General features: G+C 38.6%; 1 protein-coding gene and 1 pseudogene across 9 annotated transcripts in view; one reads left to right on the top strand and one right to left on the bottom strand.

Moving 5' to 3' along the window:
- The window catches only part of Lrrfip2 (LRR binding FLII interacting protein 2), a 156660-nt gene that overhangs the window by 51085 nt on the left and 79881 nt on the right, over nucleotides 1-25694 (top strand). The window lies entirely within an intron of this gene.
- On the bottom strand, nucleotides 2170-2505 carry LOC150050081 (vacuolar ATPase assembly integral membrane protein Vma21 pseudogene; annotated as a pseudogene).

The raw sequence follows: 25694 nt of genomic DNA, 5'->3' as shown, positions 1-25694 counted from the left end.
CAGTTAAATAGAATCGTGTAGTTGACTTTAATACTTCATCCTCTTAATTCCTCTAGTCCAGGTCCACAACATAAAAAATATTAACAATATGAATTTATCAATTCATAACAGCAAACACTTAGGCAAGGACTATTTACTAGAGTTATAGGTAACAGAAAATTTGTTGTATTATTTTACTTTTATCTGATCTGCAAAAACTGTGTGTGTGTGTGTGTGTGTGTGTGTGTGTGTGTGTGTGTGTGTCTATACACACATATACATACTTAGGAGGGGTCATACAGTATTTTGATAAATATATATCGTAGAACATTTAAATTAGGTTACATATGTCTATCTCCTCAAAACTTATTTTTCTAAGGTGAAAAAAATTAGAAATTCGAATTTGAAAAGAAATTAGAATGTGCTTAAGACAATGTTCAAACAATTACTCATCTTAAAAACTACAAACAGCTGTCAGATACAGATGTCAGGCTCTGAAGTTAAATCAAACTTTTAGGGTCTGGGTCTTACATTTAAGAAACAATTTTCAGAACTTCACATAGACTATAAATCAAAAAGTGAATATTTGGGGCTGGGAGTTTGGCCTGGTGATAGAGTGCTTGCCTAGCATGCATGAAGACCTGGGTTCGATTCCTTGGTACCACACACATAGAAAAAAGCTGGAAGTGGTGTTGAGGCTCAAGTGTTGAGAGCTCTGTCCTTGAGAAAGTCCAAGGACAGTGCTCAGGCCCTAAGCTCAAACCCAGGACTGGCCAAAAAAAAAAAAAGTGATTATTTCCAGGTGGCAACATTTTGAAGAATGCTTATTCCTGGATGGAATATGCATTTCCATATTTTTAACAATAAATATATATATATATGTATCTTGTGGTTTCATAACAAGAAATAAACATTTGGGGGGGGACAGTTGGCTATTTATTATACACATATGGCTACAGATTAAAGGTATAGTAAAATCAGACTAGGTGGATTTCACAAAAAAGGAGTTCAAGAATTATCTAACTGTGGCCAGGAGTTTGGCCTAGTGGTTAAAGTGCTTGCCCAGCATGCATGAAGACCCGGGTTCAATTCCTTGGTACCACATATATAGAAAAAAAAAAAGCCAGAAGTGGTGCTGAGGCTCAAGTGGTAGAGCTCTAGCCTTGAGAAAGTCCAAGGACAGTGCTCAGGCCCTGAGCTCAAGCCCAGGACTGGCAAAAAAAAAAAAAAAAAAAGAATTATCTAACTATATATTAACATGTACAGGATTTTATTTTTTAAAGATCAGTAGGCTAGAAATCGTAATGTTTTCATTGACTTTACAGTCTCACTGTGTAGAAAAATGAACACGAGAATATAAATGCCTGTCATATATACCTTCTTTTGTTAAATAATGGTAGGAAAAATGAAACAATTTAAAAAAGGAATTTCCAGAAGCTGTGTAATTCCAATCAATATTGAAGGAGCAAAAGGTTTGTGTGAAAAGCACAAAGCTGGCAGCCCGCTCCTATATCATTCTCTAAGTCCTACGGTCAAAGTCTTCTGCTGTGGCTTAGCCTGGTTTTTCACTTGCTAGAAATTATACTTTTTGTGAACTTTCTCAATGATAATAAGACTAATTACAGTGTCCATAATTTGAGTAACTTTCCATAGGAAATTAAAACTACAAATCCAAGAAGACAATATCCTCATGATAGCTAGGGAAAGTGTTCCAGTATAGAATAAACTTCAGACTTGTTTCACAATGCACACCTTAGTTATTACCAGAGCAGCAGAACATTAAAGCAAAAGATAAAAATGCCATAGAACATTTTTGTTTTACTCTCCTTAAATTCTTCCCAATAAAATGGGTGCTTTGTTCAACAGATTCTTTTTACCTAATTTTAATATACTAAATTTACATTTGCAAAATTCATAAGGTCAGAATTGATTATACAAATGTGTGGGAATTAAGGCACCATTTATCTGGCAAATATCATGTAACCCTTCTATTAATTACAATAAAAATATATTTAAAAAAAAACAACATACAAAACAAACAAAAAAAATTGATTATACAAACCATTGTATTAAATGGGTCCAAATATATACTACTCAAATGTCATCCTTATGATTGATTTTATATGATCTTTTCAATTTATTCAAATAAGTATATATTCATTATCCATACCCCAGAAGCATTTATCATATTTAATCCATTTATCAATATCAGAAGGTAGTATTCACATTAATCCTATTTGCCTTCACGCCATTGTCGTGAGCCTTCATTCCAGGCCACATTCACAAAGGGCACCAGCGTACCGCCACAACTGCTACAATTGCCACATAAAAATAGCTGTCTCTGTTGGACATTCCAAGTGCACCTTCAAATATATATGATTTAGTTGTAAAATTGAGCCCAATGAGAACTGTACTCATTATTACTTTGAAGAACAGGAGTGTCTTCAGAGTAGATGCTAATGAACCTTTATTTCTGCACTTGGGTGGCTGCAGCACATTCAGCACAGCTTTGTCAAGATGATCCATTCTGTCGCTGAGCCACAGCACCACTTCTGGATTTTTCTGTGTATGGGGTATTGAGGAATGGAACCTAGGACTTCACGCTTGCAAGGCAAGCACTGTACCACTAGGCCACACTCCCAGTTCTGCTAATTAGCTTTTTTGGGGGAGAGGCAGTCCTGGGGCTTGAACTCAGGGCCTGATCACTGTCCTTGGACTTTCTCAAGATTAGCATGCTCTACCTCTTGAGCCCCCCTTCCGGCTTTTTCTATATGTGTGGTACTGGGGAATTGAACCCAGGTCTTCATGTATACTAGGCAAGTACTCTATCACTAAGCCAAACTCCCCCCCCCAATTAGCTTTTTTTTTTTTTTTTTTTTGCCAGTCCTGGGCTTAGGCTCAGGGCCTGAGCACTGTCCTTGGACTTTCTCAAGGCCAGAGCTCTACCACTTGAGCCTCAGCACCAGTTCCGGCTTTTTTCTATGTATGTGGTACCAAGGAATCGAACCCGGGTCTTCGTGCATGCTAGGCAGGCACTCTACCACTAGGCCAAACTCCCGGCCCCCCCAATTAGCTTTTAAGAAGAAAAATGTAACAAGTTAAATCTAATGACTGTAATGACAGAGTTTGAATTTGAAGCAAAGTTGGCAGCTCAATTGAAAATCCCAGATGGATTTTTAAAATACCATTTCCTGATGTGCACTGATTCAACAAGTTACCTACCTTTAGCTACACACCCCCCTCCCCCATCAGGCCTTGCTTTCCCTTGGAAAAAGGACTCCTCCTGTTTGGTCATGTCTCTGTTTATCTTTCTCAGTTAAAAAGAAGTTGCCAGGACTGGGAGTTTGGCCTAGTGGTAGAGTGCTTGCCTAGCATGCATGAAGACCCGGGTTTGATTCCTTGGTACCACATACATAGAAAAAAAGCCAGAAGTGGTGCTGAGGCTCAAATGGTAGAGCGCTAACCTTGAGAAAGTCCAAGGACAGTGCTCAGGCCCTGAGCTCAAGCCCAGGACTGGCAAAAAAAAAAAGAAGTTGCCAGGTACTGTTGCCTTAGCTTCTTAGGAACCTGAGATCTGAGTTATCATGGTTTGAAGCCAGCCTGAAAACAAATGTCTATGAGACCTAACTTCTAGTTAACCATCAAAAAGCTGAAAATAGAGATGTGGCTCAAGTGATAGAGTGTCAACTTTAGTGTGAAAAAGCTAAGGGACAGCACCCAGGTTCTGAGCTCAATCCCTGCCATTTGTATTACATAATTAAGTAAAAGATATTTTCAAATAAAAGGTCAGATATCTTTAACAAAGTAGTAGATATTACTTTATGATTATGACTGCCCATAATATTTACTAATGAAATTGCAGGAAGGGATTTACCCAGTTTTTTTAAATTTTTAAAATTTTTTTTTGTTTTGTTTTTTAAATATATTGGTCCTAGGACTTGAACTCAGGGGCCTGGATGCTATCTCTCAGTTTTGGGGTTTTTTTTGCTCAAGGCTAGAACTCTACCACTTGAGCCACAGCTTCATTCTATTTGATGTTTAATTGGGGATAAGGGTCTCATGGACTTTTCTGTCTAGGCTAGCCTCGAACTAAGATCCTCAAATCTCATCCTCTTTGAGTAGCCAGGATTATAGGCATAAGCCACTAGCACCATACTTTTGCTCAGCCTGATGCTGCTCCTATTAGCTGTTTTATTACTTCATGGTGCTTTACCACTTGAGTCATGTTGCCAGTTTTGATTTCTTAATTTAACTGGGGATAAGAGGATTTGTTCTCCCAGGCTTACTTCACATTCTGAACCTCATGTCTTGTCCTCTTGACTAGCTAGGATTATAGATGTGAGTTACTAGTATCTAGCACCAGATTTTTTTGGGGAAAGAAAATGCTAACATCTTCTAGGCTCTTTTTGTACTGTCATTAAATATGTAGCCCTTTCCCCTTTAATATAGTGCTTCTTTAAAAAAAAAAAATGGGTAGGATTCCAACCTACTGCTTTGAGTGTTTACTTATGCATACTAAGCAAGAACTCAGTGTTTGAAGACACTGAGCTACCTCTCCAGCCTATTGTTCTAAGCATTTTACATGGGGTAATTAAGTCTTCTTGTGAAACTCTGAGATTTATTTTATTATCTCCATCTTATAGATGACGAAACTATTACATAGACAAGTAACTTCCCCTGGGTTACATAATGAGGAAATAGCAAAGCTTAAGTTCAAACACAAACACTCTGACTCCAGAGTGTGTACATTTAACTACTTATTATGCCACACTATTTAAACACTGTCTTCTCCATGTCAACTGTTTCAGTAGTTTATTTTTTGGTAGTTTTTTATGACTTTGAAGGTAGTTTTTCACCTTCACTCTAACAAGAATCTTGAGCGATGTAGGACAGATCATCTTAGTCATATTTACAGTTTAGAGGAAAAATGAAGCTAAGATGTAATTGTCTACAAGATATCAGAACGCAGGCTCAAATTCAGCTATCTGAAACTATATAGTTTTTAAAAGTGCCACTTTTGGGGCTTGAATTCAGGACCTGGATGCTGTCCCTGAGATTTTGTGCTCACGGATAGTGCTCTACCACTTAAGCTACAGTTCCGCTTCTGGCTATTTTTGGGGGGTCAGTTTTGGGGCTTGAACTCAGGGTTGAAGCACTGTCCTTGAACTTTCTCAAGGCCAGAGCTCTACCATTTGAGTCACAGCACCTTGTCTGCCTTTTTCTATGTATGTGCATAGTAGGCAAGCACTCTACCACTAGGCCAACCTCCTGGTGCCGCCCCCCACCCTTTTTTTTCCCCCCGTTACTCATAGGGCTTGAACTCAGCCTAGGTGCACTGTCTCTGAGCACTTTTTTTGCCCAATGCTAGATCTCTACTATTTGAGCCACAGCACTACTTCTGGTTTTCTAGTGGTTAATTGGAGAAAAGTATCTCACAGACTTTCTTGGCTCCTGTGTTGTCCTTGAAGCATGATTTTTTTTTTTTGAGGGGGTGAGGGTGAATTCTGGGCGTGGCCACTGTCCCTGAGCTCTTCAGCTCAAGGCTACCACCTTACCTCTAGGCCTGGGCATTGTGCTTGTGCCCTTCCCTTGAGCCAAGCTCCACTTCCTGTTTTCTAGAGGTTAATTGGACTTTTTGTGCCTGGGCTGGCTTTGAACCCCAATCCTCAGATCTCAACCCCATGGGGAGTTAGAGTAGGTGTGAGCTACCAGCACCTGGCTCTGGCTAAGGCTTTTTTCATTGCACTTTGCCATGCTGCTTCCAGGCACTTTGGACTCTGGAGACATACAAGCATGGTTTGAATTATAGCCCTGCTAGTTGCTTGTTAAGTAATTTTGTTAAGTGATTTTTCAGGATTTCAGTGTCCTTATCTGTAAATGAGAATAATACTGTCTCCTTGCTTCATTGGGTTATTTGCTGATTAAAGGTGATAATGCAAGTGGGTTTCCACTGTTCTGCTTGCAGCAGACTATTTGTAAACATAGAAGACAGATATGAAGCACATACTTGTAATCCCAGCATTTTGGTGGCTGAGGCAGGGAAATTTTGAGTTTGAGGACAACCTGGGCTCCACAGAAACACCCTGTGTCAAAACAAAAACCCCAAAGTAGAAACAGAACGTTAGAAGTGGTAGAAAGGCAAACAGATCTTTTCTAAAAAAAGTTTTTTTCTTTTGTTTTCCTTCCCCCCATCCCACTCTCCGCTCCCTCCTGCTTTGTGCTAGGATTTGGACTCAGGGCTTTACACTTCTTAAGCAGGTGCTTTAGCTCTTCAGCCATGTCTCTAGCTTTTTTTTGCTCTGCATATTTCTGAGATTGTCCAGCCTGGCCTAGACTATGGATTCCTATTTATGTTTCCCACATAGCTAGGATGACAAGTGTGCATTATCACAACCAACTATTGGTTGAGATGGGATCTTACGTGTGTGTGTGTGTGTGTGTGTATGTTTGTGTATGTGTACATATGTATGTATGTGTATGCTGGTACTGGGCTTGAACTTGGGGCCTGGGTGCTGTCCCTGAGTCTTTTCTGTCAAGGCTAGTGCTGTACCATTTGAGATATAGCTCTACTACTATGGGATTCCACAAACTTCATGCCAGGATTAATCTCTAATCACAGTCATCCTACTCTCTACCTCCTGAGCTAGGATTCCAGGCTTGAGTTACTAGCACCCAGCTAAATGAAGATTTTTTTTTTTTTTTCTTTTTGCCAATCCAGTCCTGGGCTTGAGCTCAGGGCCTGAGCACTGTACTTAGACTTTCTCAAGGCCAGAGCTCTACCTCTTGAGCCTCATCACCACTTCCTGCTTTTTTTCTGTGTATGTGGTAGTGAGGAATCCAACACTGGTCTTCACCCATGCTAGGCAAGTACTCTACCACTAGGCTAAACTCACGGCCTTAAATAAGTTTTGTTTTTCGTTTTTTTTTTTTTTTTTTTTTTTTGCCAGTCCTGGGCTTGAGCTCAGGGCCTGAGCACTGTCCTTGGAATTTCTCAAGGCTAGAGCTGTACCACTTGAACCTCAGCACCACTTCTGGCTTTTTTCTATGTATGTGGTACCAAGGAATCAAACCTGGGTCTTCGTGCATGCTAGGCAAGCACTTTAACCACTAGGCCAAACTCCCGGGCCCTTAAATAAGTTTTTTAAGATATGTGTTCTAAAACACCAGAATCTCTCAGATGCACAATTAATGTGCAAATTCTCAGATCCTATTCCATACTTACACAACCGAATCTGGACCAAGCTCAGAAAACTAAATTTTCTTCTTTTCCCTTTTCTTTTTCTCTTTCGTAGGAATTTTGGTGGCCAGTCAGGTTTGGGATCCATGAGTCAAAATACTTATTTATTTATCCTATCTGGGAAGGTAAATTTTTTGTGCATAATGGGGCTTGAACTTTGTCCTGGGCACTGTCCCAGAGCTCTTCAGCTCAAGGCTACTTCCCTATCCCTTGAGTCACAGCCCTACTTCACGTTTTTTTTCTAGTGGTTAATTGGAGATAAAAGTCTCACATTCTTTATGCTTGGGCTGGCTTTGACTTGAGATCCTTAGATCTCAGCTTCCTGAGTAGCTAGGATTACAGGCGTGAGCCACTTGGCCCAGCCTGGATGGTAAATTTGAGGCCTCACATTTGCAAGCAGGAACTTTTACTGCTGATTCATGCTTCCACCCATATTTTTGCTGTTTGTTTTTGAGATTAGGGTCCTGATTCCAGCCTGGGGTGTGTGTCTGGGTGTGTTACCATTCGGTCATAACTAGAATAACAGGTATGTGCCACTGCTCTCAGTTGAGAATGGGTCTTGAAAATTTTTCTGCCTTATCTTACCTTGAACTGCCTTCCTCCAGATTCAGCCACTAGTGTCTGGTAATTATTAGGTTTCCTTTTTTTTTTTTTTTTTTCGGTGGTACTGGAGTTCGAACTCAGGTCTCATGGACCCTCCCCTCCCCTCCCCTCCCTTCGTTTTTTGGGTGGGAGGGTGAGTTGTGGGACTTGGAACTCTGGGCCTGGGCCGTTGTCCCTGACCTCTTCAGCTCAAGGCTACCACCCTACCCCTTGAGCCACAATGCCACTTCAGTTTTCTGGTGATTAATTGGAGATAAGAGTTTTATAGATGTTTTAATATCCGGGTTGGCTTTGAGCCTTGATCCTCAGATCTCAGCCTCTTTAGTAGCTAGGGTTACAGGCATGAGCCACCTCGCCCCCCTGCCTCATGCTTTTACGACAGATACTTTTACTGCTTGATCAGTAGAGTTTTTTGCTGTCCTCCCTGACCCCTGAGATAGGGTATCATGGTATCATGAAATTCTCTGCCTAGACTGGCATTAGCTACCATTGCTTGGCTATGTTTAGTTGTTGTTGTTTTTTTTTTGTAGTTACAGGTAATTTTCCTCTGTCACTATTTTGCTATGTTTTTTCCCTGTTTGTTACTACTTAGTTATGATATAACTAAATTTAATTAGTTCTGTTAGAAGCATTAGTTTTAGCTAGAACTAATGAGTTCTAGTTATTAGTTCTAGCATTAGTTATGTTAGAACCAATTATTATGCTAGAAACTACACAATAGTAACAAAACTATTATAAAAATGACATTTCTATTTTCAGCTTTTGAGTAAGCATATGTCAACTTTCATAATAAACTCAGAAGAGTTCAGCTTCTACTTGAAACGTGAACAGGCTGATTTTTATTAAGAATTAAGTTTTTTTTTTTTTTTTTTTTGCTAATTCCAAGGCTTGAACTCAGGGCCTGAGCACTGTCCTTGGGTTTTCTCAAGGCTAAAGCTCTACCATTTGAGGCACAGCACCACTTCTGGCCTTTTTTATGAATGTGGTACCAAGGAGTCTAAACTAGGTCTTCGTGCATGCTAGGCAAGCACTTTACCACTAGGCCAAAGTCCCTGCCCCTCAAGATTTTGTTGTATGATATGTGCCTACTTTGTGATTCAGTAATTTTAAAACATTAGAGGAATTAGGTCCAGTAATTATAGTCATTCCTGATTCTTTCTCTTTCTTTTGTGTTTTTTTTTTAACATTTACATAGTCATTCGTGATTCCTTCTCTTTCTTTTGTATTTTTTTTTTAAACCTTCACATACTATCTGGTGGGTTAGTGTTTTCATCATTGTAATGAATTCTTGAGAGTTTAAAAGAGAAATTATTTTGGCCATGATTTCAGAGGTTTTAGTCTCTGTTGTCAGGCTCCATTGCTTTTAGGCCCATGGCAAGGCAGAACTTTATGGAAGAAAAACTTGGCTAAGGAAAGCTATTTACCTGTGGTAGCCAGGAAGCCAGAGTGAGGATGGGGCCAGGGACAATATGTCTTACCAGGGTATATCTTCTGTGACCCACTCTTCCTGACTAAACCATATCACCTGGCTTTTTTCCCTTCCCAATAATACCATCATATTACAAATCTATGAAGGAATTAATCTGTTGATATAAATTAGGGCCATCAGGATTGAATCACTTTGCAAAGACCCAGCTATCATCTGTCAGCCAAACCTTTAATACATGAGGCTTATGGGGCTATCTCGGACTCAGACCATATATGTTCTCTCACTGGATAGTAGGCATTCATTGTGGGGCCATCTTCTTCTTCTTCTTTTTTTTTTGCCCAAACATACTGTGTTAGAAATATATTTGTGTTAGAAACAAAAATGGACAACGGTCAGGCGCTGTGGCTCACGCCTATAATTCATAATCCTAGCTACTTAGAAGGCTGAGATCTTAGGATCATGGTTCAAAGCCCACCTGGGCACTGAAGTTGTGAGACTCTTACCTCCAGTTAACCTCTAGAAAATGGGAAGTGGCGTAATGGCTGGAAGGGTAGGATAGTAGCCTTGAGCTGAAGAGTTTAGGAACAGCACCCAGGCCCAGAGTTAAAGTCCCATGACCAAAAAAAAAAAAAAGGACAAAGCCTGCAGTTATGTTAAAGATGACAAACTTTTTTTCTCTTTTTTCTTCAGTTAAATCTCAATATTTTTTGATATTTCCTTCATGTTGCTTTTTGAAGTAGAAAGGATATACCAAAATGTTTCTTTTACTTCTTGTTGAGTATTTGTTTAGCTTCCATGCTTTTTGGTTGGCTCAAAAGGAAACAATCAGCTCACCAGTAATCCTAATTATTTAAGAGACTGAGAGCTGAGAATTATCAAAGTCAGTTTGGACAGACAGATCTGAAAGACTGTTGTGAAGGTATGGCTCAAATGGTACAGAGCCAGCTTTTCATGAAAAAACTGAGTATGAAGCCTTGAGTTCAAGCCACAATATGGGCAAAACAAACACAGAATAAAGAAAATATGAATATATTCTACAAACATGATTTGTATGCCAAACCATAGAATAGAGCACCTTTTTTTAGATTGTGTTAAGAGATCCATAAAATTTGCCATCATAGATAAAGAAAATATGATAAATGTGTACCATGGAATATTTCTCAGCATAACAATTAAAGTCATTTAATTTGCAGAGAAATGAATGGAACTGGAGAGCATCATATTGAGCAAGGTAAACTATGCTCAAAAAGTAAAATGTCAGTTTTCGCTAATCCGTGGAATCTAGAACAAAAATAGCTATATGCATGTATGTGTGTGTATGTATCTCTATCTGTAGCTATCTAGCTTTATCTATAGATAGCTACAGATAGGCAAGTAGAGAGAAAGAGGTGATTATAAGTGTGACTGGAGGAACAAAGAGGAGAGAAGAGAAAGGATAATGGAGCATGATTAGTATAAAAATATATTTTGTCTCTGTATGAACATGGCATAAGGAAAAACCTTGAAGGATGGTAATAGGAGTATAAGATGATAGATAAAGAGTAAGAGGATTTATAAGAATAAAAATAATATGTGCATTGTGAAATATGACTGCAAAATCCTTTTGTAGAATTAATATAAACAATAATTTAAAAAAAAAAAGGGTAGGAAAGTGAATCAGGTCTGGTTGAGGGGCAGGTATGTGAGAGGCCCAGTGGAGTAGATAAGGGTAAACATGGTTGAAGAGCTTTATATACATGTACGAAAATAGAATAATGAAGCATGTTGAAATGATTTATGGTGGAGAAAGAGGGAATAAGGGAGTGGTAGAGGGAGTGGGATTGATTAGACATGTTTGTATAAATGTAAATGTCACAATGCAAACTTCTTGTATAATAAATACATGCGAATAAAAATGCTTAAAAATGAAGTATTGCTATTTTAGCCAGTATGTACATACTATTCTGTGGCATTTAATTGCATATATGTTGTACAGCCGTCACTACCATCCATCTCCATAGTCTTTTCATCTTGCAAAACTCTAGAACATTTTTAAACAGTGTTGAAATATTTGAAGGATGCTTAGTGAAGGCTGGCATGTGGGTGGATTTAGAAACCCTCCGTATCTGTGATAGGCATGGTGCTGCTTTGCTGGGAGTGCTGAAGGTTTCACAACTTTTGGAAGGTTAGCAGGTATTAGAGTTATCAGTGAGTACACTAGTATGTGAAAAGACCAGTTTGAAGACTTGTTGAATTTCAGTGAAAAATTATCTGAAAATAAATACAGGGTGTGTCAAATTGGGGACATTAAAGCAGTTAGCCTCTCTGTCAGAGAAGTAAGATGAGGAAGAATAAAAGCCAATCATGCTGCCTTACTTACCATAGTCATTTTGGTGAATATTATTTATGATGAGTGTTTTTATGAGAAGAAATCAAAGTCTTTTGTAGGGCAAATAATGAGCTCTGTCCTTGGACTTTCTCAAGGCTAGAGCTCTACCACTTGAGCCTCAGCACCATTTCTGGAAAAAATGCCAGAAGTGGTGCTGTGGCTCAAGTGGTAGAGCTCTAGCCTTGAGAACCCAAGGACAAAGCTCAGGCCCTGAGCCCAAGGCCAGGACTGGCAAAAAATAAAAATAAAAAAATACAAATAAATAAAAAGTTTATTTAAAAAAAAAAAGAAACTGATCCCATTCTTCTGAGGATCTATATTCAAAGCCAGCCTGAGCACTAAAGAACATGAGACTTTTATCTCCTATTAATCACTAGAAAAATGGAAAGTAGGAGTGTGGCTTAAGGGCTGCAGAGCTCAGGGACAGCGCCCAGGCCAAGTTCAAACCCCATGACCCACCAAAAAAAAAAAAAGGGAACTGATCATCTTTTTAAGTGTACAATTTATTCATTTAAGTTACATTCATATTGTTGTATTAGCATCACCACAACTGAGTTCAAAAATCTTTTTTTTTCCTTACCCAGAAACTCGACCCATTTAGCAATAGCTCCTCATTGTTGCCTTTTTCAGCCCCTTGTAACCTTTAATCTAGTATACCCTAGATATTTCATGTAAATGGGATTACACAATATTTGTCTTTCTTATTTCAGTTAGCATAATGACTTAAAGAGTCTTTTTTGTTTGTGGGGTGGTAATGGGGCTTAGACCCTGAGCTGTGGGCTCTGTCCCTAAGCTCTTCAGTTTAAGGTTACCACCCTACCCCTTGAGCCACAGCCCCACTTCCTATTTTCAAGTGATTAATTGGAGATAAGAGTCTCTCTCAGTCTTTAGTGTCCGGGCTGGCTTTGAACTGAGATCCTCAGATCTTAGTCTCTTGAGTAGCTAGAATTACAGGCAGGAGCCACTGCACCTGACATGAGTCATCTTTGTCCTACCATATATTGGTATTTCTGGGGTTTTTTTGGGGGGGCAGTATTAGAGTTTGTACATAGGCACAATGCTTGCTAGGCAAGTGTTCCACCACTTGAGCCATTCTTCTTGTTCTCTTTCTTTTCTTTGTTTTGTAGTACTATTACTAGTTTTTTTTATTCAGAATAAAGGCAAACTATTAAAAAATTTAAAAATACAAATTAAGTTTAAATTACATACCATTTCTCATCATCTAAGACAATTATAATTGTTTTTTATTTTTCATTTTTATTTCTTAAATCTTTATTGAAAAGGTGATGAGCTGGGGGTTAGGATTATATAAGTAAGGTAATAAATACATTTGTTTTTAAAGTTGTCTCATTCTTGTTTTCTTTTTTAAATTTTATTTTATTGTCAGGGTGATGTATGGAGGGGTTACAGTTACATTTTGTTTTCTTTTTTGCCAGTTATGGGGCTTGAACTCAGGGCCTGAGCACTGTCCTTGGACTTTTCTCAAGGCTAGAGCTCTACCCTTGAGCCACTGCACTACGTCCAGCTTTTTTTTTCTGTGTATGTGGTGGTGACAAGCACTCTACCACTAGGCAAAATTCCCTGCCCCACATTCTTGTTTTCTTTTAAGTAACTTTATTTTTATAGCTGAATAGTATTCCATATTTGTGTGTGTGTGTGTGTGTGTGTGTGTGTGTGTGTGTGTGTGTGTGTGGCTTGACCTCAGGACTTTGAGACTCTTACTCAGCTTTTTGAGCCATACCTCTAGTTCTGGCTTTTTTCTCTGGGATTTGGTTTTGAACCTGATTAGTTTTGAACGTACATTCTCAGATCTACATACTCAGATCTCTGAGTAGTAACAATTATAGACGAGCCATTAGTGCTCTGCTAATAGTCCGTTTTTGTTTTTTTTTTTTTTGTTGTTGTTGTTCAAATATTCATGTGTTAGTACATACTTGATTGGATTTAAGTTTGTTTCTTTAGGAGATAATAGCCATTTCAGTCATCTAGGACAATCAGGATTTTAACAGTCTGAGGAGAGAAAGAATACCTTTTTTTAAAATTTTTTAAAATTTTTTTGCCAGTTCTGCGGCTTGAACTTAGGGCCTGAGCACTGTCCTTGGGCTTTATCAAGGCTAAAGCTCTACCACTTGAGCCACACAATACTACTTCTGGCTTTTTCTATATATGTGGTGCCAAAGAATTAAACCCTGATATTCATCCATGCTAGGCGAGCACTTTATCACTAGGCTAAACTCCCACTTGAGCCTCAGCATCACTTCCAGCTTTTTTTTTTTCTATGTATATGGTGCCAAGGAATTGAACCTGGACCTTCATGCAGGCTAGGCAAGCACTCTACCACTAGGCTAAACTCCCGGTCCCCCAATACATATTTTAAAGGAGAGCATTATCCTGTTTTTGTTTTTGTGTTTTTTTCTGGTCCTGGGACTTAAACTCTTCAGCTCAAGGCTGCCTCCCTTCCCCTTAAGCCAATTTTCTGGTGGTTAATTGGAGATATGAGTCTCATGGACTTCATACCTGGGCTGGCTTTGAACCTTGATCCTCAGATTTCAGCCTTTTGGGTAGCTAGGATTACAGGTGTGAGCCACCATACCCAGCTAGATTTATACTTATTTTAAAAGATTTTCCCTTGTATTACAGCTTCATGAACAGTAATCACAAATTTGTCAGAGCTAATGGTCTTCTCCTAGTAATTTCACTAGTCTGAGTAATTTATTCATTTAGGTCATGATAATCTAAGAATAGAAATTTTGACAAAGATAAAAGCTTTTAAAAATGCAAAGAATAAACAGCAATAATTATGAATAGTAATGCCATCTTTCATTCTAGAATGTAGTTTATTTTTATAAAAAAAAAGAAGTATAGCTGGGCATGGTGGCTCATGCCTATATTCCTTGCTCTTCAGGAGGCTGATACCTGAGATCACTGTTCAAAGCGAGGATGGCACTAAAGACAAGAGACTCATATCCAGTTAACCACTAGAAAGGGGGAAGTGGATGTGGCTCAAGTGGTAGGGTGGTAGGTAGCCTTGAGCTGTAGAGCTCAGGAATAACACCCAGGCCCAGAGTTCATGCCCCATGACGAGGGCGGGTTGTAGGGGGATATAAATTGCATTAATTCTAGAGCTATTTATTTAACTGCTGTTTTATGCAGGTGCTTTGCTACATTTGGAGAATATAGAGTGAACAAGGTTAACATAGTCTTTGTGGAACTTAGACTTGAAAGGGGGAAATAGACACAAAACAAATAATTGCACAATGGACCAGTTCCTCAAATTAAAAAAATATATATTGGAATGTATGGAGGGGTTGCAGTTACATTCGCCAGATAGTAGGTAGATTACTTCTTACACATTGATGCCCCTTCTCATGTCTCAAATGCTTATAACTGTTAAGTATTTTGAGGGAGCAGTAAATTGTTGGTTTTTGTTTTTTTGCCAGTTCTGAGCTTGACCTCAGGGCCTGAGCATTGTCCTTGGACTTTCTCAAGGCTGGAACTCTATCACTTGAGTGTCAGCACCATTTCCGGCTTTTTTTTCTATGTATGTGATACCGAGGAATCGAACCCGGGTCTTAGTGCATGCTAGGCAAGCACTCTACCCTCTACCACTAGGCCTAACTCCTGGCCCCATAAATAGTTTTATTAAAGAATATGCTACAGGAACTTAATATATTTGAGGGGTTCGAAAAGGCATCTTTGAAGCAAGTACCCTCATGAGCCTTTTGAAAGATGAGTGGAACTACTTAAGGAAAGGAAAGAGCTTTCCAGTCAGAGGATAAAACTTTTTGATAAGAGCTTTCTAGCTAGAAGGTAACACTTTCTGATAAGCTTTTGGGGGTTAGAAGTATGGAGAACTTAAGGAATCACAATACCTAGTATGTTATATAGTTCTTACTATATACCCACTTCAAATGAATTTAATCCTCATGTAGACTAGATTTAGGGTTTTTAACCTGTGCAGTAAAAGTGATGAGGAAACATGAAGGTTTTGTCCAGTGGTAAGACATGAAGGAAGCCTTAGTGAGTATATGGTTGCAAGGGAGTAAAGTCATGGATCATAGATGATTGAGGCTGTAGTAGGATGCTGCAGTAGTGGTGATTAAAGAGTTAAGTAGACACTCAGTGGACTGTTGATGGTGAAGAAGGGATGGCTTACATCTAAATGAATGGGAAGGATCATTAGAATGGAGTGGGGAATACCATCGATGTAAGTTGTTTATGGTTCCTCTGTGATTTTGAAAATCTCCATGGGGTTTGGGAACTCAAAGGAGAAGTTTAGGCTGTAGCTAAACATTTGAAACTTGTTAGCATGTAAAACTAATAAGTGTGGCTGTGATCAACTAGAGAGGAAAACAGCAGAGTTAGAGGCAATCATTCCTCAGAGGAGCCTGAAAGAGCTCCAGGATTTCAGTGTCACATCTAGAATCTTTTGTACATCTAGCACTTTTTGAATATTTTATGTTCAGATTATTCTGTAGACATGGGATTTGTCTGGAAGAATTAGTTCCATAAGTGACAGAATTAGCCTTATTTAAAATGTAAAAGTGTCCTCAGTGCTGATATACAAAACTTCATTAGCAGGAGACAGGAATCATTTTTTTCAGTTACAAAAGATTGAATGGTAGGAGCCAAGAAGTTTGGCCTAGTGGTAAGAGTACTTGCTTAGCATGCATGAACACCCAGGTTTAATTTCTTGGTACCACATACATTAAAAAAAAAAAAAGCTGAAAGCAGTGCTGTATCTCAAGTGGTAGAGCTCCAGCCTTGAGAAAGTTTGAGGACAGTGCTCAGACCCTGAGTTCAAACTCTGAGACTGACAAGGAATAAAAAAAAAATATTGTTTGTAGTACTTGTCTGTATTTCTGCTTAATTTGCAAAGTCTTTTTTGTTGTCGTTGTTGTAGGTTGTGGGACTTGAACTCTGGGCCTGGCCATTGTCCCTGAGCTCTTCAGTTCAAGGCTACTTTTCTACCACTGAGCCATAGTGCCACTTTCTGGTTTTCTGGTGGTTAATTGGCGATAAGAGTCTCACAGACTTTTTTAGTGCCTGAGCTGGCTTTGAACCACAATCCTCAGATCTCAGCCTCCTGAATTGCCAGGATTACAGGCATAAGCCACCATGCCTGGCTGTATTAGTGTTTTTCTTGAGCGTGTGTGTGTGTGTGTGTGTGTGTGTCTGTGTGTGTGTGTGTCTGTGTGTCTGTGTGTCACTGTGACTTTAACTGGTCAAGGCCAGTATTCTACCTCAGCCCCATCACCACTTATTAGTAATGCAGTTAAAAAAAATTGCTTTCAAACTTCTTGAAATTAAAACATAGTCTAAGCCAGGTGCCAGTGGCTCACCCCTATAATCCTTATTACTCAGGAATCAGAGATCTAAGGATCACGGGTTGAAGCCAGGCTTGGAGAAAAGTCCCTGTGAGACTCTTCTCTAATTAACAACTCAAAATACAGAAGTTGGGCTGTACTAGTCTTGAGTGTGAAGATGCTCAGGGATAGCACCCAGGCCTTGAGTTCAAGCCCCACAACTGATCCCCCACAATATATGTGTGTGTGTGTGTGTGTGTGTGTGTGTGTGTGTGTGTGTGTGTGTATGTATGTATGTATATATATATGTAGGATATTAAACTATATCAAACTAGAGTAGGATACACACACACACACACACACACACACACACACACACACACACAAACACTGAGGTACAGATTATACCAGCTTTTATATTATGTCAGGTTTTATATAATGGTTATAAATGTGGGCTGATAATTCTAGACTTTTAGCTCAGTTCAGTATATTTCTGTTAAATTATGATTTTTTCTTGTTTTTGTGTGTTTTATTAAATAATGTATAGAGGGGTTACAGTTACATTCATCAGGTAATGGGTACATTATGTCTCAAACCTTGATACCCTCTCTCATATTTTTGTCCCCCTTTCCTTCCCCCTACCCCTTCCAATCATCTTGTTTTCCTTCTTCCCTTCCCTCTTTCAAATAAACAAATAAGTATATATACAGTATACCAGGTGACAAAGTCAGATACATTCACCACATGAGATTAACCATGAGGAAAAAAAAAAGAGAAAAGAAATAACTTCACATAATACATTAAGAACAACAATCACAAAGATAAACCTCTTGTTTCCATAACTTAGAGTTCATTTCATTTAGTTTTATCCTGTATTACCATATGTACATAGCTTTTGAGGTATTGTGGTCCTCTGCTAAAAGAATCCTAGATGTGTACTTATTATTACAAATGAGGGATGCTACGGAGTCTATGCTCCTTTGGGTCTGGCTTACTTCACTTAATATGATTTTTTTCAAGTCTTTCTATTTCCTTATGAAGGGGTGTGAGAGCTTCTGTATGGCAAGGGACATAGCTAGCAAGTTAAATAGAAAGCCTACAGAGTGGGAAAAGATCTTCACTATATGTACAACAGACAGGGCCTCATATCTAAAATATATTTACAGTTCAAAAAATTGAATCTCTCAAAAATCCTCAAACAACCACCCACTAAAAGGTGGGCTAAAGACCTAAAGAGACATTTCTCTGAAGAGGAAATAAAAATGGCCTATAGACACATGAAGAAATGCTCCACATCTCTGGTCATAAAAGAAATGCAAATCAAAACAACTCTAAGATTGCACCTCACTCCAGTTAGAATGGCCAGGATCAAAAATCTAATATCAACAGATACTGGAGGGGATGTGGCCAGGAGGGATCACTACTACACTGTTGGTGGGAGTGCAAACTTGTTCAACCACTATGGAAAGCAGTATGGCAGTTCCTCAAAAGACTAAACATAGAGCTCCCCTATGACCCAGCAATTCCACTACTTGGCATTTACCCAACCGTCCAGAAACAAGGACATACTAAATCCATTAGCACAATGATATTCATTGCAGTACCATTTACCATAGCAAAGATATGGAACCAACCCAGATGTCCCTCAGTAGATGAGTGGATCAAGAAGATGTGGCACTTAAAATAGAATTCTGTGCTGTCATCAGAAAGAATGACATTGTACCATTTGTAAGGAAATGGAAAGACTTGTATAAATTATGAATTTTAAGTGTGCTTCTCTTTAAACAGTCTGTTCACAGTGATATTAAAGGCTTTTAAAATTAATAATTAATAATTTAATTAATTACTGTGGTATTTGAACACAATGGAATTCTATGCTGCTGTCAGAAAAAATGACATCACCCCATTTGTTAGGAAATGGAAAGACTTAGAAAAAAATCATATTAAGTGAAGTAAGCCAGACTCAAAGCAACTTAGGCTCAATGGTTTCCCTCATTTGTCATAATCAGTAGAAACCTTGGGGTCTACTAGCAGAGATTTGCAATAGAGCAAAACCTTGATACGTAAGGCCATATAGTATGAAGCTAATTGAAAGGACCTCTAGGATATTGAAACAAAAGCCATATAATGAATGATTGTTGTCCTTAATGTACTGTGTTATCTCTCATATCTTTTGCTGTCCCTTGGTTATTTCATATTGTTACAGTATCTCACTTTGTTATCTGATATATTGGATATATTTGTATTTGGTTATTTGAAATTGGATAGGGAAGAGGGGAAAACCAAGATGGGGGAGTGGGGGTGAGGGTAATGGGGACCAAGACATGTGAAAGGGTATCAATGTATGTGAATTAATGCACCTTCTGTCTGGCAAATATCATGTAACCCTTTTATTAATTACAATAAAAATATTTTAAAAGATTTTATTTATTTTTTGCCAGTCCTGGGCTTGAGCTCAGGGCCTGAGCACTGTCCTTGGACTTTCTCAAGGCTAGAACTCTACCACTTGAGCCTCAGCACCACTTCTGGCTTTTTCTATATATGTGGTACCAAGGAATCGAACCCGGATCTTCATGCATGCTAGGCAAGCACTTTAACCACTAGGCCAAATTCCTGGCCCTAAAAAAGATTTTATTAACATTGATTTTTTTAGATCATATTTCAAATATCAATTCAAGAATGGGATCTGTATATACAATCTCTGGCACATAAATTTAAGAACAAAATTAGAATTAATCTGAGAGTTAGTATGACATAGATACATATTGATCTATATATCATGCCTATGGAGAATATATCCCATCATAGATTTTTTTTATTAACATTGATTTTTTTTTTTTTTTTGCCAGTCCTGGCCTTGAGCTGAGGGCCTGAGCACTGTCCTTGGGTTTTCTCAAGGCTAACACTCTACCACTTGAGCTATAGCACCACTTCTGGCTTTTTTCTATGTATGTGGTTCCGAAGAATCGAACCTGAGTCTTTGTGCATGCTAGTCAAGCACTCTACCACTAGGCCAAACTCCTGGCCCCATTAACATTGATTTTTATATCATATTTCAAATGACTTGTTTAAGAAACAAGTATTCAAGAAGAGAATCTCTATATACAATCACTGGCACTTAGATTTTTAGAACATAATTAAAATTAGGCTAGGGTTTGTATGTCATAGATACATATTAATCTATGTAATGAAACATTATGAGTCATAAATTTTTATGTGTCTATGTAGTTGTGTTTATATTTCCAATACCATGTCCATAGCATTGGGTATACAAATATTGAGTCCTCGCTCTTGTACTCTTTGGATCTAATAGCCATATATTAAGGATACCATGCACCTTTTCTTCCTTTGGTCTTGACTTGTCTCACTCAACACAATTCACTCTAGATTCATCCCTGAGAATGCCATTAGTTTATCTTGTCTGTTGACTATATTGATTTCCATTGTGTATATATATATATATATATATATACCACATTTTTTTTTATCCATTCATCTGCAGTAGGGCATCTGGGTTGTTTCTATCGCCTGGCTATTGTGAATAGTGCAGAGATGAACATAGCTGAGCAGGTGTTCTTATCATATCCTGGGTTATGATGTTCAGGATAGATGCCCACGTGTGGTATGGTGGGATTGTAGGGAAGGTCTATTTTTCAATTCTTTAAGAAACCTCCACACTGCTTTCCAGAGTGGCTGAACTTGCTTACAATCCCTCCAGCAGTGCAGTAGGTTTCCTTTTTCTCCACAACCCCACCAGCAACTGTCATTGTCTGAGTTCAAAATCTTGGCCATTCTTGTTAGGGTAAGGTGGTATCTTAGGGTTGTTTTCATTTGCATTTCCTTTATGACCATGAATGATGAACATTTTCTCATATGCTTTTCTGCCATTTTAACTTCTTCTTTTAATAAGTTTCTCTTTAGTTTCCTTGCCCATTTAGTGATTCGTTTGTTGGGTTTGAGGGGGATTAGTTTCTTGAGTTCGCTGTAGATACTGGATATTAAGTATTTGTCTGATGTATTATTGGTAATTATCTTTTTCCAGTTGGTTGGCTGTCTTTCTACTTCAGTAGCTATGCTTTTATCTGTGCAGAAACCTTTTATTTTTAGGTAGTCCCATTTATAGAGTCTCTCTCCAATCTGTTGTGACCCTGGGATTCTGTTCAGGAAGATTTTGCCTGTGCCTATGAGTTTCAGTGTCTCTCCAACTCTATTGTGTAGCAGTTTCAAGGTTTCCAGATTAAAGGCTTTTTTAAAAAATTTTTTACTTAAATTTTATTTTTGTCGTTTATGGAGCTTGAACTCAGCCTGGGCACTGGCCCTGAGCTTTTTGCCCAAGGTTACTCAAGTGCTGTACCACATTCAGCCACAGAACCACTTCTGGTTTTCTGGCAATTAATTGTAGATAAGGGATCATAGGAAGTGGCACTGTGGCTCAAAGGGTAGGGCCATAGCCTTGAATTCCTCAGGGACAATGCCCAGGCCCAGAATTCAAGTCCCACAACCCCCCCCAAATATGTACATATAAATATATGTGTATATATGTACACATATATCTTTGGATCAAGAAGGTGTGATACTTATACAAAATGGAATTCTATGCTGCCATCAGAAAGAATGACATAGTACCATTGGTAAAGAAATGGAAAGACTTGGAAAAAATCATATTGAGTGAAGTAAGGCAGATCTAAAGGAACATAGACTCCATGGTTTCCCTCATTTGTAATAATTAGTACACATCTAGGATTCTCCTAGCAGAGGATCACAATAGCTGAAAATCTATACACATAAGATCATATAGGATGAAACTAAACAAAACGAACTCTAGGATATGGATACAAGAGGTCTGACTATCTTTGTGATTATTGTTCATAATGTACTATGTGAAGTTATTTTTTTTCTCTCTTTTTTCCTTATGGTTAATCTCATGTGGTTATTGTATCTGACTTTGTTACCTGGTATTTTGCATATCCATTTCTTTATTTGAAATAGGGAAGGGGAAAACAAGATGATTGGTAGAGGGAGGGAAAGGGGAACAAAAACATGGGAAAGGGTATCAAGGTTCGAGAAGTAATGCACCCACTACCTGATGAATGTAACTGTAACTCCTCTATACATTACCCTGACAATAAAATTCAATTAAAAGAAAAAAAGTTGGGCCAGGAATTGGGCCTAGTGATAGAGTACTTACCTACTCTGCATGAAGATGGGGGTTTGGTTCCTCAGTTCCACATACATAGAAAAAAGCTGTAACTGGTGTTGTTACTCAAGTGGTAGAGCTTAAGCCTTGATAAAGCCCAAGGATAGTGCTTAGGCCCTGAGTTCAAGCCTAGGACTGGCAAAAAAACCAAAACACCAAAAACCAAAAACACCAAACAACAACAAAAGTAGTCTCATAGATTTTCCCTTCCTGGGCTGGCTTTAAGCTGTTCCTCAGATCTCAGACTCTTGAGTAGGTTACAGGTGTTACTACTGGCTCCTGATTGTAGTCCTGACTTTTAAAAGCTTTTACTTTATGACTGAGAGAAAAATTGATTTGGACATAAAGATTTACTGTCACAGAGGAGAGAATGTAGCATGAAGAGAGCCAGCAGGTTAAGTCTAGAAGCTTTGGTTATATTAAAAAATAAGGATCTTTGGGCTGGGAGCATAGCCTAGTAGTCGAGTGCTCACCTAGCATGAAACAAAGCCCTGGGTTAGATTTCTGAGTACCATATACTCAGAAAAAGCCGGAAGTGGCACTGTGGCTCAAGTGGTTTCCGTACTTGCTAGGCAAGCACTCTACCACTAGGCCAAACTCCTGGGTCCCCATTTTGTTTTTTTTGTCCTACGGTTTGAACTTAGGACCTGAGTTCTGTCTGTGAGCCCTTTTGCTCAAGGCTTCTGTTGTGCCACTTGAGCCACAGCTGTATTTCTGGCATTTGGTGGTAAATTAGAGATAAGAGTCTTAGAGACTTTTCTGCTTGGTTTGGCTTCAAACCATGGTCTACTTTCTTAGTAGCTGGGACTATAGGCTTGAACTAGTGGTAGTGGTGTTCATCTTCCCTATATTGTTTTTCTTTTTTGATTGATCATGGGGCATAAGCTCGGCCTGAGCACTGTCCCTGAGTTCTTCAGCTCAAGGCTAGTGCTCTAACCACAGCACCACTTCTGGTTTCCTGGTGATTAATTGGAGATAAGAGCCTCAAGGACTTTCTTGCCCAGGCAGATGTTGAACCATTATCTTCAGATCTCAGTCTCCTGAGTAACAGGAGTATAGATGTGAGCCATCAGCACCTGGCTTCCTTGATTATTTTTGAAGTAGGATCTTTATAACCAGGCTGGCCTAGGATGTAATTCTTCTTGTGCTTCTTTATGTAGGTAGAGATGACAGGCTCTTACCACTAACCCAGCCATTGTGGTTTTCCCTGGTAACTAAAAAATGGGCATGTTCCACTGTGTCTAGTTTTTGGTTGAGATGAAGCCTTTTGAGGTTGGAGGTGTGCCTCACTTGGTAGAACATCAGCTAGTGAGTGAAGTCAAATACTAAGCTTGAGTCTAGGTCTTTGACCTTTAAAAAAAGGACATGTAGTCTTTTTTTTAATATATTTTTATTGTAATTAATAGAAGGGTTACATGATATTTGCCAGATAAATGGTGCCTTAATTCCCACACATTGATACCCTTTCACATGTCATGGTCCCCATTTCCCTTCCCCCCTTCCCCACCCCTCATCTTGTTTTCCCCGTTCCCTATCTAATTTCAGATAACCAATTACAATTATATCAGATATATCAGATAACAAAGTGAGATAGTGTAACAGTATGAGATAACCAAGGGACAGTAGAAGTGATGAGAGATAACACAGTACCTTAAGAACAACAATGATTAATTATATGGCTTATGTTTACATCATATTTTAAATGACAAGTTTAACAAACAATTGAGGACATGTAGTAGTCTTTTTAACTTTTATGATTAAGCTTGTCTCAGGCTTCAGTCTCCTGATAGCTAACCTTCCAAGTAGTGAGATTACAGGCTTGAGTCACTGTTTCCTGAAGAGCAGAGGATTCTGAAAGGTAGAAATCAATATAAACTTCACAGGAGAATGCTATTGCTATGGACATGTCTGTGTATACAGCTTAAGGTCTACAGACTACAGTTCATTTTACAGGGCTTTGGCTAAAAAGCCAGTTAAACAATCTGGGACATTGTCCCAATCAGGGTAAACGGGAATGAACTATTAAGCTATCTCTTGTTAGGAAGTATGTTATGTGTGATTCTGCTAGGCAAAAGCAATGTTACCCTCTTGCATACTTGTAACAAAGTGTTTTTCCTCTCAGGTGAGCTGCTTTGGAGCAGAGATGTCATATCTTACACTGTAATTTTAGCTCCTAACGTAATTGACTTTTTGTATAGTCTCTTCTGAACATTGCTTGGATTCTTTTAGTATGTGATTTAGGTATAAATCTAAAAAAGCAATATTACTAGAGAGGATAATCTAAATTAGAATATTTTTATGTTTTATGTGATGCATTGTGTTATTTCTTTATTTTATTTACTCGATACTCTGGCTCATGACTTGAAATTCATTTGTTGTTGTTTTTTAGTAGACATTGAAGCATGAAAGTTATGCAATGAGAGAACAATGTGGTTTTGATATAAAGTAATGAACCCATGATAGAGGCATAGACATATATTTATATACTGTTAGTTGTATTCTGTGAAAGAAGGAATGGGGAAAATCATCACAAGAGGTAATAGTTTAGAGAAAGGAGAGCAATTCCTACCAAAAGTCCATGAACAGAGGCTTGACAGAACTTATTACAGTTTAGACATGAAGGGAGATGGGATGCTTTAGTCTATGTGGAGCAGTTCTGGGAAGTAAGGTAGGGACCTGATTGTGGGAAACCTAGGCTCTGTTTTGGTGTCTTCGCTCTTGTGGTAGGACCTTTTTTTTTTTTTTTAGCTTTACGTATTAATGAAACGATGGAGAGAATGATTGAGTTATAATCAGAACTGTGCTATGGAAGGCTGATTTGTCAATTTTATAACCATGGAAATGTTAATTGGGTAGATAACGAAGGTAAGTAGATGGATTTTGGAGTTAGTTGCAGTAGTCCAAGAGCTGAAGAATTCCTTTTATTTAATGCATTATATGAAATACAGAGAATAGGCTAATTACTAAATATTTAGTTATTGCCAGTAGTCTAGGGAATAGCTATGTAATGGGGAGTGGTTACTAATAATATGGTTTGAGTGTGCATGTATACATGTGTGCCAATACTGAATCTCGATATTGGCCTGGATGTTATCCCCTGAGGGTGTTGTTTTTTTTTTTTTTTTGCTCAAGGTTAGTGCTTTACCACTTGAGCCACAGTTCTACTTTTGGCTTTTTTTTTTTTTTTTTTTTTGTGCCAGTCCTTGGCTTGAACTCAGTGCCTGAGCACTGTCCTTGGCTTTCTCAAGGCTAGAGCTCTACCACTTGAACCACAGAACCACTTCTGGTGACTACATGGTCACCACTTCTGGTACTGAAGAATTGAACCCAGGTCTTCATGCATGCTAGGCAAGTACTCTATTACTAGGCTAAACTCCTGGCCCTACTTTTGGCTTTTTTGGAAGCTAATAGAAGGAAAGACTTTCCAGATTTTCCTGCCTGGGCTGGCTTTGTAGTGTGATCCTTAGATCTCAGCTTCCTCAGTAGTAAGGATTATAGGCATGAGTCATCAATGCAATGTGGGGTTTCCTTTTCAGTGTCTTGAGTTAGTAGTGATGAGCATATTAAAAGCCACT

Source organism: Megascapheus bottae, chromosome 18 (assembly GCF_031878675.1).
Source record: "Megascapheus bottae isolate mThoBot1 chromosome 18, mThoBot2.hap1, whole genome shotgun sequence".
In the NCBI taxonomy this organism is placed as follows: domain Eukaryota; kingdom Metazoa; phylum Chordata; class Mammalia; order Rodentia; family Geomyidae; genus Megascapheus; species Megascapheus bottae.
Note: the sequence above shows the minus strand (reverse complement) of the source record. Positions and strands in the feature narration are given on the sequence as shown.